Below are 14,974 nucleotides of genomic sequence, written 5' to 3'. Positions count from 1 at the left end.
AGTTGTTGGATGTCAACATTGTGACCTAGATAATATGACTCACTCAAACTTGTACTATGGCTATAGAAAGGTTTATAACACAACATTTAAATCCATCATTAGTTTAGAAAACTTCAAGGGTACCATATTTCTTAGAACATTTTCACCATCTCATTTTGAAAATGGATTGTGGAATAAAGGTGGAAATTGTATGAGAACTAAGCCATTTAGGAGTAATGAAACAAAGTTAGAGGGTTATGATTTAGAGTTACATAAGATTCAATTAGATGAGTTCAGAATTGCCAAGAAAGAAGGAATAAAGAAAGGGTTGAAGTTCATGTTACTTGACACCACACAAGCAATGTTATTGAGACCAGATGGTCACCCCAATAGATATGGCTATTGGCCAAATGAGAATATGACACTATATAATGATTGTGTCCATTGGTGCTTGCCTGGTCCAATAGACACATGGAGTGATTTTTTATTAGAAATGTTGAAAATGGAAAGTGTAACGTCTATAAGTAAAAATATGATTCATTCATAGATAAATTGATAATTTTGTTTAAAAATATAGCATTATTGTAACATTTCACTTTTTTTTCTTAATTGTGTGATAAATGTAATTCATATTTTTTATATTATTATTTATTTTCGAAATAATATCTTTAATGAGATTAAAAACTAATTAACATCATATTTGCTTTTAAAAGTTCACATTTTGCTTGGAATGTGTATTTTTATGTAAACTTTTTTAAATGTGTGTTTAAAAATCATTTAATCTTAGAAATTGTGTGTGTTTAATGCAATCATTCATCATATTGGAAAATTTGAAGATGACAATACTAAACTGATTTTCATTTAATGAAATACAAGTTAACACATAAAAAAATGACATCAATATGATACTATTGAACGATTATGTGTTAGTTTTAAAATCTTTATAAATGAGAAATGGGTAAAGGAGGCAACAAGGATCAATGAGGAAGTCAAGTTTTTTCAAAATAGGTTTACAAGGAGAGAAGAAAACAATATCCTACATGATTTATAGAAGAGGAATTGAGAATGATTGTGAGAGAATGTGAAGAAAGTAAAAGTTTGATACCAAATAATTATAATTTCAATTTTATTAGAGAAATTTTGAACAAATATATCGTGATGGAAGACTTTCTTAAAAGGAGTGACATAGAAAAAAGGATGTATTTTCTCTTTTATCACTTCAACAGCTAAGTGTGATAATCCCTTGGGCTAAATGAGTATAGACATATCTCACTTATGAGTTGTTTATGCAAGAGTTTAGCCAAATTCTTATTAAATATGCTGAAAAATGTGTTATATAAAGTGATAGATGAGTCATTGAGTGCATTCCTTTGAGTTAGAAAGATGTTGAATGGGGTACTTGAGGAAAATGAAATGGTAAATGAGAGAAAAAAAGAAAAAAAAAGAATGTAATAATTAAAGTTAGATTTTGAAAAGGCTTATCATGGTTTCATCAAGTAAAAGTTCTTATATGTTTAGGAGATTTGAGATTTTGTGGTAAGTGCCTGTATGGAATCCATATCAACTTCATGACTAGTGAATTGAAGTTTTATTAAAGAGTTTTATCCATCAAAAGGAACCAGGAAAAGTGATCCTTTAGCCACTTTATTATTCCTTGTCATTATAAAAGGATTGGTTAGTTTGGCGAGAGCAAATGAGCTAGAGGGTAGGACAAAATAAAAAAGGGTGAATTGTTTCAAGTTAAAAATCGCTACCATTTTAATAGATTTTTGTTTTTAAAAATTTCTTTAATGAAACTGAAAAATTACTTTGAATAAAGGCTAACAAACAAGAGGAGTAAAGGGAGAGAAAAATTACACAGGTAATTTTTATACTAGTTCGAATCAAAAGACCTTATATCCAGTTGTTAATCTCTCTAAAAGAGGGATTAACATTTTCACTAAAATAAGTAATAATTTACAATAGAGAATTAAAGATTAGATTAGAAATCATCTCTCTTAACAGATAAGAGATGAAACGTCTCCTTTTAACACACAAAAAGATGAAGAACTTGATTATGCTTTGTAGGTATACTCCACTACTTAGACACACTAAAAATAACCCTTTCCTCCTATAAGCACCAAGTAACACAAGTTTCCTTTTCACAAACAGAATTTCCCTTAGGCACACAACTTTAATACTCTTAGTGAAAAGTTCTTTTAAATTAGGATTAGGACATGTTAATCTTGATCATGTTTTATTATTCGGCCAAGCAAGACATAAACTAAGTATTATTTTAACTCAATCACTCGTGTCTTAAAATTGTATTTAAACAAGCAGTCACTCCTAACAAAGTCGAGTATTATTTGGATAATCAATTACTCCTAGTTAAATTGAGTATTATTTAGACCATCAATTACTACTAAAACAATATTACAAAGAAAATAATCAAAAAATCACAATGCTAATTAAAAAAGGTTTACGTTCTTGCATGAATGAAAAGTTAAATTTACTCATTTAAATTGCTAAAGAACAATTTGATGTGTTATCACAAGACTGTGACAAGCATATTCATTTAAAATATTTTTCAACTAAGTAGCCTTTCTCTTTTAAGAACTTTTCTATTTATAAAGGTATTGAGAAAAGTAGTCATTCTAAATCATTTCAAATCATTATGTAGTCTTGAAATGTTATTTGTTCTTTAAGTTGTGTCTATCCTAATAAAACATTAAATGCAAACTTCTTTTTGAAAATATCTCTAATATTCAACATATTTATCAAGTCTATGTTATATTTTTTATTTTATTTTTTAATAAAGGTCAAAGCAACTAGACAAATGGTCTATAAAACTATATTTTTCAAAGGAGTTATTGACATATGACAACTTTAACACACTTTGATGTTGACATTTCTTATAAAATCCTCTTAAAATAGTATAAACATTTATAAACTTTGAGTTGTAGCATGTAACATTGAAGACTACATGTCTTATCATATGCTTAAGTACTAGCTCATCAAGAAAATAATACATTATTGAAGCAATTCCATCTCACAAGATTTGATACTTAAAATTAGATACACTGTTACACTTCAAACTTTGTTGTAAAACACTTAATTAAGATCACTAAGACTAATGTTAGCTTTTTTGAATGTAATCTAAGGAATTGAAAAACTTATGTACATTTCTAAACACTCAAATTAAAAAATATGTTGATTATTATAAATTTGTTAATTGAATATTGTTGTTAGTTATTAACTCAAAATTAATAATCAAAATTCAATACCGAAATTAAAAAATATATTGATTATTATAAATTTGATAATTGAATATTATGGTTGATTATTAACTCAAAAGATTAATAATCAAAATTCAATACTCAAATTAAAAAATATGTTCATTATTATAAATTTGTTAATTGAATATTATGGTTAATTATTAACTCAAAAGATTAGTAATCAAAATTCAATACTCAAATTAAAAAATATGTTCATTATTATAAATTTTTTAATTGAATACTATTGTTAATTATTAACTCAAAAGATTAATAATCAAAATTCAATACCCAAGTAATTATTCATAATATTTAATATATTTTTATTAATTAATTAACTTTTATTATCAAATACTTATATATATTGACACCGTTCTCGTTATCTCTTTTCTTTAACCTAAAACTAAATACGAGGACTTTGCAACATTGGTTTTTACAGTAATTCTATCTATTTTTCAAGTAACAATTCTTCCATCGATTTATTTACACACACGCATGGAGAATTATAATCCCTATATAAGATACTTTTCTTAATAAGAAATGTTTTAAAGTGGTATAAAAACAAATTTGTGAAACCGGCTAACTAGTACGGTGTAGTGGTGTATTCGTGTATAAAAAAATACTTCCATTAATAATGATAGTAATAATCCTAAAAAAAATACATTATTTTATTTAAAAAATAATTTTAATTTTTTTCTCTTATAATATTTTTTATCAATAAATAAATTATTAATAAATATTATTATATATTATTTTTACTATTAAAAACATTTTATTAATTTTTACTTTTTTATAAATTTAAATATCTTTTATATATGTTACATAAGTGAAATCTTATATTAATTTTTATTTTCAAATCTATTATCACCCATCGCTAAATCCCTTAAAAAAATTAACACTTAATTTACTCAAATGCCTTCGCATTTATATATTCTATCTCCTTTAAATTCATCCTCTAAATAAACACAATTTTCGTATGTCAAGCAAACGAGAATACTTTCACATGATAAGTAATGAAAAGATCATCTTCAAGTAAACACAATGTCAAACACTTTCACATTATAGATAATAAAAAGACGCGTCTATCCATTTGTCATAAAGTGTCAAATCACAATTTCATTTTATTCTAAACACAAAAAACGATATAATAATTGTCAGTTTTTTAAAGAATTTTTTCTCTGTTTATTTTTTATGTTTAACCTTTTTTTCTATTATGTAAGATAATTCCAATAAATTAAGAATTTCTTTTTTTCTTTTTTAAATAACCTAAACAACTTCTTTCTATTGTTATTTTTCTCCAAATTTGATTTTTTCTTTTATCCTTTACCTCTCATCAAATGTCGAGTAGAGAGATTTCACCTTCAATCTTAGCAAATTTATGTAAAAGAAGAAACCGAAGCAGAGAGAGGAAGATACAGAACATTTCGTGATGCTAGGAAAGGGAATGTGAAATTAGGGTTTTTAATATTTTTAGAGTTTAATATATTTTAAATTTTTGAACATTTGTTGTTATTTGAAACTTTAATATTTCTTTCAATTTTAAAAATAAATTAATATAATTTTTTAACCTATTAAATTTTGTTAACGTTTCAAGCAAAATTTATTTCTAACATTTAAATTTTTTTTACTGTTTGACATGTGTTTAACACAATATAATTGAGTTAAAAGAAACTATATCTATTATTTTTAAAACTAAACTTGAAGATCAAAATATATTAAATTTTCGAATATTAATGAATTCTGTCAAAAATTTTAACAACTAAAATCATATTTAATTATTTAATAATAAAGAATAAAAAGGGATATTATAATTTATAGGGTGTAGGAAGAAAAGTGGAGAACTGCAGAAAGTAGCAGTCTTAACTACGTTCATGGAATAAATGGGCTTTTATATGGGCTTTTAGGCCCACACAATTTCTAGCTTAAACAATTTAGTCTCAAATAGCAACATTAGAAAATGAAATTAATTTTAATTTACAAATTTTCAATTAATTCATCGAAGTAATTTAAATAGTTTGTGTACTGAATTAAAAAGTAATACATGTTTTTAAGATAAAAACTTTCAAAGACACATCATGTCACTCTACAATAAATTCTCATCAGAATTAATGTAATCTAAAATTAGTTTTTGCAGAAGTTCTCTCAAAAATGCACATTAAATGTTGTATTGTTTTCCTGGTAGAATGGGCCACAACTAAAACGTTAATATTCATCATATATTTGAAATTTTAAATTAATTATTTAAATTAAAAATATTTCTTGAAATTAATTTATGAAGTGCTTAATAATGCTATGAATGAGTAATTTCTCTAAATTGATTATCTTTTAGTGGACTCTTGTTTCTCAACATGATTTCTTCGTTTAGGTTTAGAGAAACTATATAGGATAATTCTCCAAATTAACTAATACATAAATTAATTTTAACTTGTAAAAGAGCTCATTTATTTTTTATAATCTTCAAAAATTATTTATAAAAAAAAATAGCCTTGTTAAAAAGCTTATTTGAAGATATTCTTATCATATTTATAAGCTTCCTTAAATGAACTTCTCCGAAACTCTTTCAAGAAAAGTAAAATTAAAATTATTTGCTTCATAAAATTAAATTGCATGCCAACTAACTATAAAGCTTACTTAAACTAATTTTAACATAAACTAATTTTGTTTTACTTTATAGTTTTAAGACAGTTTAAAAAACAGTGTTTACTACTACCACAAAAGTTTTCTTCCTGAAGAACAAATATATTCAGATTTTATTGAATCGCTCCTGTAAGAAGATTTCATATTGAATGATTTGAATATTCTTTATATTTTAGAATTCAGATTAAATAAATAGTTTTAAATTTTAAAATCCAAACTATAATTTTTGAATTAAATATATTTTTAGTAACTGAATTTAAATATAAAATTAAAATTTATTTCTTAGTGTAATTTAATTTTCAAATTTTAAAAATAAATAAATATATTCAATTGAATTTAATTATATGAAAATTTTTTTAACACATTTAACATCATTTTAGTATTTGGTGTTTAAATTGTTATTTTATTTTAAATATTAGTTTAAAATATGGTTTAACGTAAGAAAAATAATGATAAATTAAAATATGAGTGTCTAAATAAATAATATAAAATTAACTTTTCTTTTTTAATATCAAGTTGAAATCCAGAGATTATTTTCTCTAGCCATTGTCCAATGCATGTTGAAATGGTGGCAGTTAAGTAGAACAATGCATTTTTCAGAGGTGCCATATGTTCACAATGATGCCAGACAGAGTCAATGTTGCATTAAAAAGAAGCACAAAACTGGTAAGATATATATAAATCACAAAAACTAAAATGGGTATTTTAAAAATATTAAGTATAAAAATAAAATATATGGAGTTAGAAAATATGCTTTCTTCTTTTTTCACTTAGGTTGTTAATTATTATTACCTTCTTTTTTAATCTTTTTTAAACTCAGACTAAATTATATATAACAATACTTATTTTAACTTTTCAAAATACAAAATGAAAAGTCAAAAATATTCAAAATCCCAATTTAAGAATATAATAAAAAATATTCTTTAGACATATTACAAAATAAATTAACTTAAAGCTTATTAATATCATTTATTCTATTATCATAAGCTTATAATATTCTAAAGTGTTAAATACGTTATTAGGATTTTAAAGTATTTTTTTAAAATATTAACTATATAGTTATTTTATTCCTGTATTTTACGAAAAAAAATCATTTTAATAAATAATATGTGAAAGTTATATTATATAATTAATCGTAAAATTTTGCTTGTTCCATAGAAAATATTATCTCCTGAAAATAATGTTTTACAGTAAATGATATATTATAGAATTAATAGTGAAACTTTTATTTTACATAAATTTTTTTATAAAACTTTCATAAAGTGTCAGTGAATGTTATATTATAATTAATTGTCAAAATTTATTTTTTACATGAAAAATAATTTACTGAAAATTGTTTTACATAATTTTTATAAAGTACAGAATGAAATAAATAAGTTTAGGACGAAACATAACTTTTAAAAGTTTGAGGACAATATTAACCTTATTCTAGTTTTAGAATTTCTTGAAAAAAAATAGAAACATTTTAAAAGAAATTAATGACAGAAAATTATATTTTTCTTGTTATATTATAAGATCTATTATTTATATTTTATTAAAGAATATTAAAACCATAAATTTACTATTTTGTGTGAATAATTTTTCGAATGCTAAAGTTTGACTGCAGTGTACATTTGATTCTTTTTTGTTTTCTAAAATTAAATAACTTTTAATGCTCATTACTAATTTATTTAATGGTTAACATAAGTATTAATGCATATGTTGTTATAACATATATATTATTGTGTTATTAACATCTTACGCAAATAAATAATTGACATTATTATAACTTATAAACATATAATATTTTATTAGCAGTTGGAAGACATGCATAAGTAATGAATCAAAATCGTTTAGCTTCAAAAATAGAAGCTATAAATATTTAATAGTTTATAACGTTTAAAATTTGAAATGAAGTATATAATTTAATTTTTTTTTCTTTTATTTCTAAAAACTTCTTTTAAAAATAAAATTATAACAAAATTTCAATTTTTAAAACAAACAAAAACATAATTCAAAATCTGATTATATAAGTTTCTAAAATCTCTTCAAAATTATTTATACATCTCTAAATTTATTAATTTTTTGTCTTCATAATTATTATGCTACTCCCACTACTATAACTTAATAATAATAAAGTTACTAATAATATTTTTTTTCATTAAAATATTAAGTATGAACCATAAAAATTTTCTTAAAATATCAATTTTAACATAGACCAGTTCAAAAATTTCAAAAAATTATTTAACCATTATACAATTTCAAAACTGCTCCCACTAAAGTCTACATTAAACTTAAACTTATCTCATTCCTACAAAAGTATTGATATTATTATTAAGTTTTTTAGTTTTCAATGTACAATGAATTTGATCTTATCCTTTGTTATTTACTGATGTGAATTTTGAAACAATTAAGAACAAGAATTCTTAAATGGACACAGAATATACGCAGAATTCATTGAATGCACTTGTTATTCAGAAAAAACATATAAATAAAAAAAAAGGAGAGAGAAAGAGGCTTTTTTTTTTTTGCAGTGTATATAACATAAGAAAGGTCAAAACTTTTCACAATCAGTCCTTGAAAAGGTTTGTTTCTATGTTCCTCTTCCTTTTGAGTAGCTCTCTCTCACGTGACCGTCTTCTTCTTGTTTTTTCTTGTTGTTGTGTTCTAATGAGTTTATCTGTGATTGATTGATGATGAGCAGAGTGAAGAAGAAGAAGAAGAAGAAGAAGAAGAAGAAGAAAGAAAGCAATGGGATTGGGAAGATTGATGGTGAGTTTGAAATCAAAGATGAGATGTTTGAAGATTGTGAAGAAGAGTGAGTATGATAAAGTGGAGAAGAGTGAAAGCATGAGAATGGAGATTAGAAGCAGAAAAGCCAGAAAACTTATTGAACAAACTCTCAAAGTCGCTGATTCTCCAAAGTCCAAAACTTTTGCTTTCTGATTACTCAAACATTTCTTACTTCTTCTTCTTTAATGTTCTTTTCCCTTCAATTTTTCTTTCATGCATCATATGTACTTTCGATTAGATCTTTGTTTTTTCTCTATGTTTATGTTCTTTCTCTCTCTGTTTTACACACTCTTTCTCTTTTTCTCTCTCTCTCTCTTTCTCTCTTTTTCACATCCACCGAAAGCTAAACTTTTTTCTATGTTCAATGTTGGGAAGAACATGTGTGAGCTTTGCTCATGCCATTTTCTCATATAGGAATGGAAAACTACACAAGAAGAAAAGGGGAAAAGAAAAGAAGATTCAGTCTAATTTAGGGAAACAAAATTGTATACCTTTTTTTTAGTTGAAGCAATCCCTTCAAAAATTTAAGCTATTTTTTTTGTTAAATTTCAAAGTGCTTGATTAGAGAAATTTTTGGCTCTTCAAAAAAAACAATTATTCATCAGGTCTATTACGGTTTCACTATTAATGATTTTAAATAAAAAAAAAACATGAACAACAAATTATAAATTTAATATTTTTTATTATTTTTTTCTTGTCTCTTTGGTTATTTATTATTATTATTATTATTACTTTAAATGAAGTATTGGCTGCAAGATTTTTTTGACTACCAGGATCAGTTTTCTAATTTTATTGCCGTTTACACTATTAAAAAAACGTACACAAAATTAAAAGTTGAATCAAAATTACTTTTTTTTTTAAATCTTAAAGGGTTTAATAACAGTTTAATCAGAATATTTAGTTTTGTATATTGTGAATACGAGGAAACTGTCATAAATCAAATTATTTGCACCGGTTTTGCTGTTGGATTAGAGTTTGCTTCTATTGGATCTTGGTCAAGCCCTGTAGAAGAGATTGACAGACAGAAAAATAATTGATACCATAATTTATTATTAGATGATCATTTTTGTTAATAATATACATTTTTAATTAAAATCATAATAAAAAGTTACTTTTCCAATCCTTATTATAGGACACATTTTAGAAAAAAGAAAGCTGGTCCTTAACTCTATAAGGTATTTTATATTTTTACATTTGTTTTCTATTTTTATCTTAATTAAATATTGTGTATATTTGTAGTTTATATTAATTCATGAACAGTTTTTAATTTTTTTAATAGTTTAGATTAATTTGATATAGTAGCATTTAAAAAAATTATCTAAATCCATTATCTTTCTTAATGTGTGTGATTATTTTATAAATGTTCTATATTTTAAAGAGTAAATTTGAATTCTCTAAATCTTATTTAGTATTGATATTTATAAAATAATTTTATATTTAAAATGAAACATTATTTTCAATAACTTTGATTTAAGAATCACTTGAAAGAAAACTATAAAGCTGAGGTTATAAGTTTTTTAAATCTGTAATTATTTGTTTGTAATATTGTTTATTCTTCGTTTTGTTCGGTTGTGTTGAAAGATTATCTGAAGAAAATCCTATGTATTAATGTCAACAAAGATTTGATAAATTTAACGATGCTGAATAAATTTAACTAATCTATTTTACTACTTTAAAATTTATATATAAATTTTGAAATGGATTTCGAATTAAATCAACCTAATCACAATTCAAATGGTAATAATAGTGTTTTACTTTAAATTAATTTTTATTAATTATAGTTATTGTTTAAAAATGATCATCCACATTGTTCAACCAACCAATTTCTAAATGATTTATTGGATTTCTGACTGTACGAAAATTGATTGAACACCAATATAATACAAAAACTATCTAGAAAAATAAAATAAAACTTAAATGAACTTTGCTTAATATAGTTGATTTTAGTTATAATTGATATTATCAATGTTATCTCAGCTTTTGAAGATTTTAAGACCAAAATATAAGGCAGCATTAAATATGCTTGACCAGAAACCGAATTTATTGTATTTGTGGGGAAACTGAAGTCAAGACATTTATAAGTAACGGCTACATGATTAGCTAACTTTTATTTTTATATTTTCTACTACCACAGTAAATAGTTTACACTGTTTTTTTATTCATTGATTTTCAAACTCTTTCCTCTTCTAATAATAATTTATTATAAAATCATATTCATTAATAAAAATTAATTAAATATTTATACATCATTAGCAACTAATGCAATACATTTTTTGTAAAATGAATATTACCAATAAAAAATTATTAAATTTCAATATTTATTAAAAACTACAATAATAACACATCATAAATAATAAATGTAATTATTTGGATGTATCAAAATAGTAACAGTGACTTCCAAATTAAATCACAATATAATTTATTATAAGTATTTTTCTCTTTTAACTATGTGATACTGTTTTTTATGGATAACTATGATGTGTCACATAACTTGTAACATTACATTTAATAATAAAAAATTATTAAATAAAACATTTTAAATTAGTAGATAGATATAAAACATACCAAATATTAATATATTTATCCAATATAATAACTATCCTGATATAGAATAGGTACAAGATTACAAAAATATTATAAAGTTTTTCAAAATATAGAAACTACTATATAAATATCTAACTAAAACTAAAACTAAAACTAAAACTAAAACTAAAACTAAAACGTAAACGATTATTCAGTAGCATATTTGACTTCCATTAAAGGCAGGTCAACACCTAACTCATTCTTTATTTATATTAAAAGATAATTATTGTAAAATAGAAACATTATAGAAAGAAAAGAAGACAGTGTAAGCTAGTGATCAAAAATAAACTTCCTAAAATGATTTAAGTATATAACATATTAGTTCAACATTTATAACATTATAATTCATATGAACATACATACAAATGACTTTGGACTCAATTATCTAAATGAATACTTTAACATAGGGTTTCATTGTAGGTGTACACTCGTAGTGGTATTTATGCTCTATAGAATCATAAACACAGAGGCTATCACACCTTACTACTCACGAGGTTAATCTTTCACACCTAAAACCAAAAGTCTAAGGTAAAGATATCCTACCACCTCATTCCTCTCTATATGAGTTTAATGGCTAGTAGTATATCAGAATACTTTTCTTTTTGGATTCTCATATGTCAAGCATACACTAAACATCACAAAAACATAAATTTCTCATTGAATTACTCTCAACAACCATACCACACAAAAACATATCAAAGATTTTCATACACATTCATGCAACCATTATATTCATCAACACAATTAGTAATGATACATATCAATATAAAAATATCAAAGGAACAAACCAAAGTCATATAAATCGACGCTCAAAGTGGCGCTCAGTGTAGAAACCTCTTGCACAAAGGTTGCGCTCATTGGCAACTCTAGCACGCAACGTCATTTTTCTTGTAAAACTGGCTCTCCTAACGACACTTGTCACTCAGCGAACTGGAAATAAAATGGTTCCAAACCTACTGTGAAAAGTGGCGCTCAACGGTGTCTTATCACTGTTGAGCGCCAGACCATTCATAAATGGTTGCAGCGAAAAAAGTGGGCACTCAACTGTTGGAGATATTACCTCGGTTGCAACCGAGGCCAAAAGTCGTCCACCTTTTTACCTCGTCCGTATATACCTCGGTTGCGAAACCGCTGCCTATAGGCGAAAATAATCGTTGTTGTTTCCCTTGACTGCACTAGTGAAAGCAAAATTGGTTCCATATTTGTAGTACTAAGCAAGTGCTCAACATCACATCAATCCTCTTCAACACTATATTAGAAAACAACTACTTCAAATATGTGATTTGGGAAACCTTGGAAATCGGTATTCCTGACTTAGTATTTAGTTCATAAACAGTTTTTAATATTAGAATAAACATCAACTTGCTCAAATGATCAATTCTTCGGCTTCCTCAATCACCACAGTCCAAAAACAACCAACACTTAGTTCAAGGAATCAAACATACCATACAATTATGCACAATAAACATGTTCAACATACCAAATTCAATCAACAATTTCCAACTCACACGCACTAAAGCATCCACGTTTCCTTACCTGAAAGATGATTAAAAAGCTTTAGGAGTCCTAAGATAGCTCCACAAGTACATAAAACTTTATCTGCTTTTACGAATAATAAAAACATGATCAGAGCATATCATTAGAACCATTGATTAGCAAAGAGTTTTATAGAAGACTTAGGCCTCACATGCAAGCTAGAATCCCTCATATGTATTGAAAACACAAAAACCAGAAAAAATAATAGAAATCAACTTACTCTTTTCCAGAAATTGATTAACTAAATTTAAAGACATAACTTAGATAAAACAACGAAATTAAATCTTCGTAAATAGAATAAAGAATTGAAAAAATTTAGAGAAATAATATAACTTTAAATAATAAAATTCGATTATATAAATTATATTCATACTTTAAATTATTAATATTAAAATAATCAATTTAAAACATGTTATCACATCTAAAACATAATTTTTTAAACTTTTGTAATTTTATTTGTGTTATTCTTCAATGAGCATGCGTCAAATTCTAAAAGAAAACGTAGAAAAGATATTATCATGTTTTTAGTGATACAACTCCACTTTTCTTTAACGTTAAACACAAACATGTGATTAGGTATTCCTTTTTAACACGTTAATGTTTAAACTTGAAACTCGGTTACATATATCATAATATATTATATAATATATTAATATATAATATATATATTATATATATATATATATATATATATTATATATATATATATATATATATATTATATTTCGATGTTTTAATAATGTCACCTAATTTAAAATTAAAACTAAAAATTATAAAATTGTGATAAAATATTAAGTTTTAAAATGAATAATATTTTAAATATGATAATTAATTTTAATATCTAAAAAAATAATCTATAAAAGCATGTTTTTAATTTGTTTCACTTTAATCATTGATTTGGATGTTTCATTTTATTTATGAAAAATGTGTATACAAACTAAGGGGAAAGTTTGAAAAAATAATAGAGTTGATAATTATATATTAGATTTATGAAAATTTGAATATTAAAAAGTGTGTTGAAACATTGAAAGAGAAAGGCATATTTAAAATTTTCTTGGTTTGGATATAGAAAAGAAACATTATTAAAGTGTGTATTCTTAACGACGAAATGGTACTAGATTTGGTATATATATATATTGAAGGAATTGAAGGTGAAGAATAAAGTTGAAGAGAAGTGATGTGGGAAATGGGTGCACGTGAAAGTATTGAAGTGGGGTTGACGAAAGAAGACAAAAGAGGATAAGATAAAAGGTTGAAAAGCATTAATTGTTTGCATATGAAAATGAAACATCAAAGTGGTCACCAACGTGCTTCTCAATGAAAGACGACTTACCACATTTCTTTCCTTCAAAAACCATCTTCTCACGTCTCATTATAACATCTCTATGTCTCTCTAACAATATTTCTTCACACTATCATACAATACATATATTTCAATTTTATCTTTATATATTTCATTTCACAACCACTATGTATTCTTTTTTCTCTTAAACTTAGGACTTATATAAATAATTTTTTAGAGTATAAATACTATAAATTTATTTATTTTCTAGTCAATCTTTATTATATATCATAATCTAATTTTGGGTGTAGTCTTGTTTGTGTGCATCCATCATCATTGTTCTGTCATAAACAAGGGTGAGTGGGCTTGTTTTTATTAAAGTACTAAAAATTTTGACTCATCCATTAAAGAAAAGGCTGACACATAATTTCACTAGTTTTTTTTTTTATTTTATTTTCCTTTTTTTATTCTAATACCCGTATCTTTTTAAAAGTAAACTTAATTGTGTAAATACTTTTTCTGTCACTAATTAATCATATGTGAGTTTACAATCTCTTTTAGCATATGATTCCTTATAATTTCAATAAGTTTGGAATGTGAATGCAATATGAAATTTTTAGATAGAGTAATAATAGTGGTAGAGTCCTTTAACTAGTTCTTGATCCATAGCAATTGAGGACAATAGTTTGTATGCACTTTTGTTAAGTTGAAAAACATTTTCAATACAAGCAAACCTAATTTTTCATATAAAAGTCTAAGAACTTGCTTTAAATAGAATAGGACCATATTTAACAATTAATTTATTTCCTCGGTTGTTTTATTAATTTTAATATATATTAAAAAATACTTAATCTTTAAAATATTTTTAAATCTTTAATGGATTAATTAATGTTTTCAATTAAATGCATTAAAAATGCTATTATTTTTATATATT

At 24.3% G+C, this 14,974-nt stretch overlaps 1 pseudogene; it reads left to right on the top strand.

The window, feature by feature from the left end:
* The window catches only part of LOC124847113 (protein trichome birefringence-like 19 pseudogene), a 1,309-nt pseudogene extending 758 nt beyond the window's left edge, over positions 1-551 (top strand).
* Positions 552-14,974: the final 14,423 nt, after the last annotated feature.

The sequence above is a fragment of the Vigna umbellata genome, chromosome 9, assembly GCF_029865625.1.
Source record: "Vigna umbellata cultivar VRB3 chromosome 9, Vumbellata_1.0, whole genome shotgun sequence".
NCBI lineage: Eukaryota > Viridiplantae > Streptophyta > Magnoliopsida > Fabales > Fabaceae > Vigna > Vigna umbellata.
This window is presented reverse-complemented; position numbering and strand designations above follow the sequence as displayed.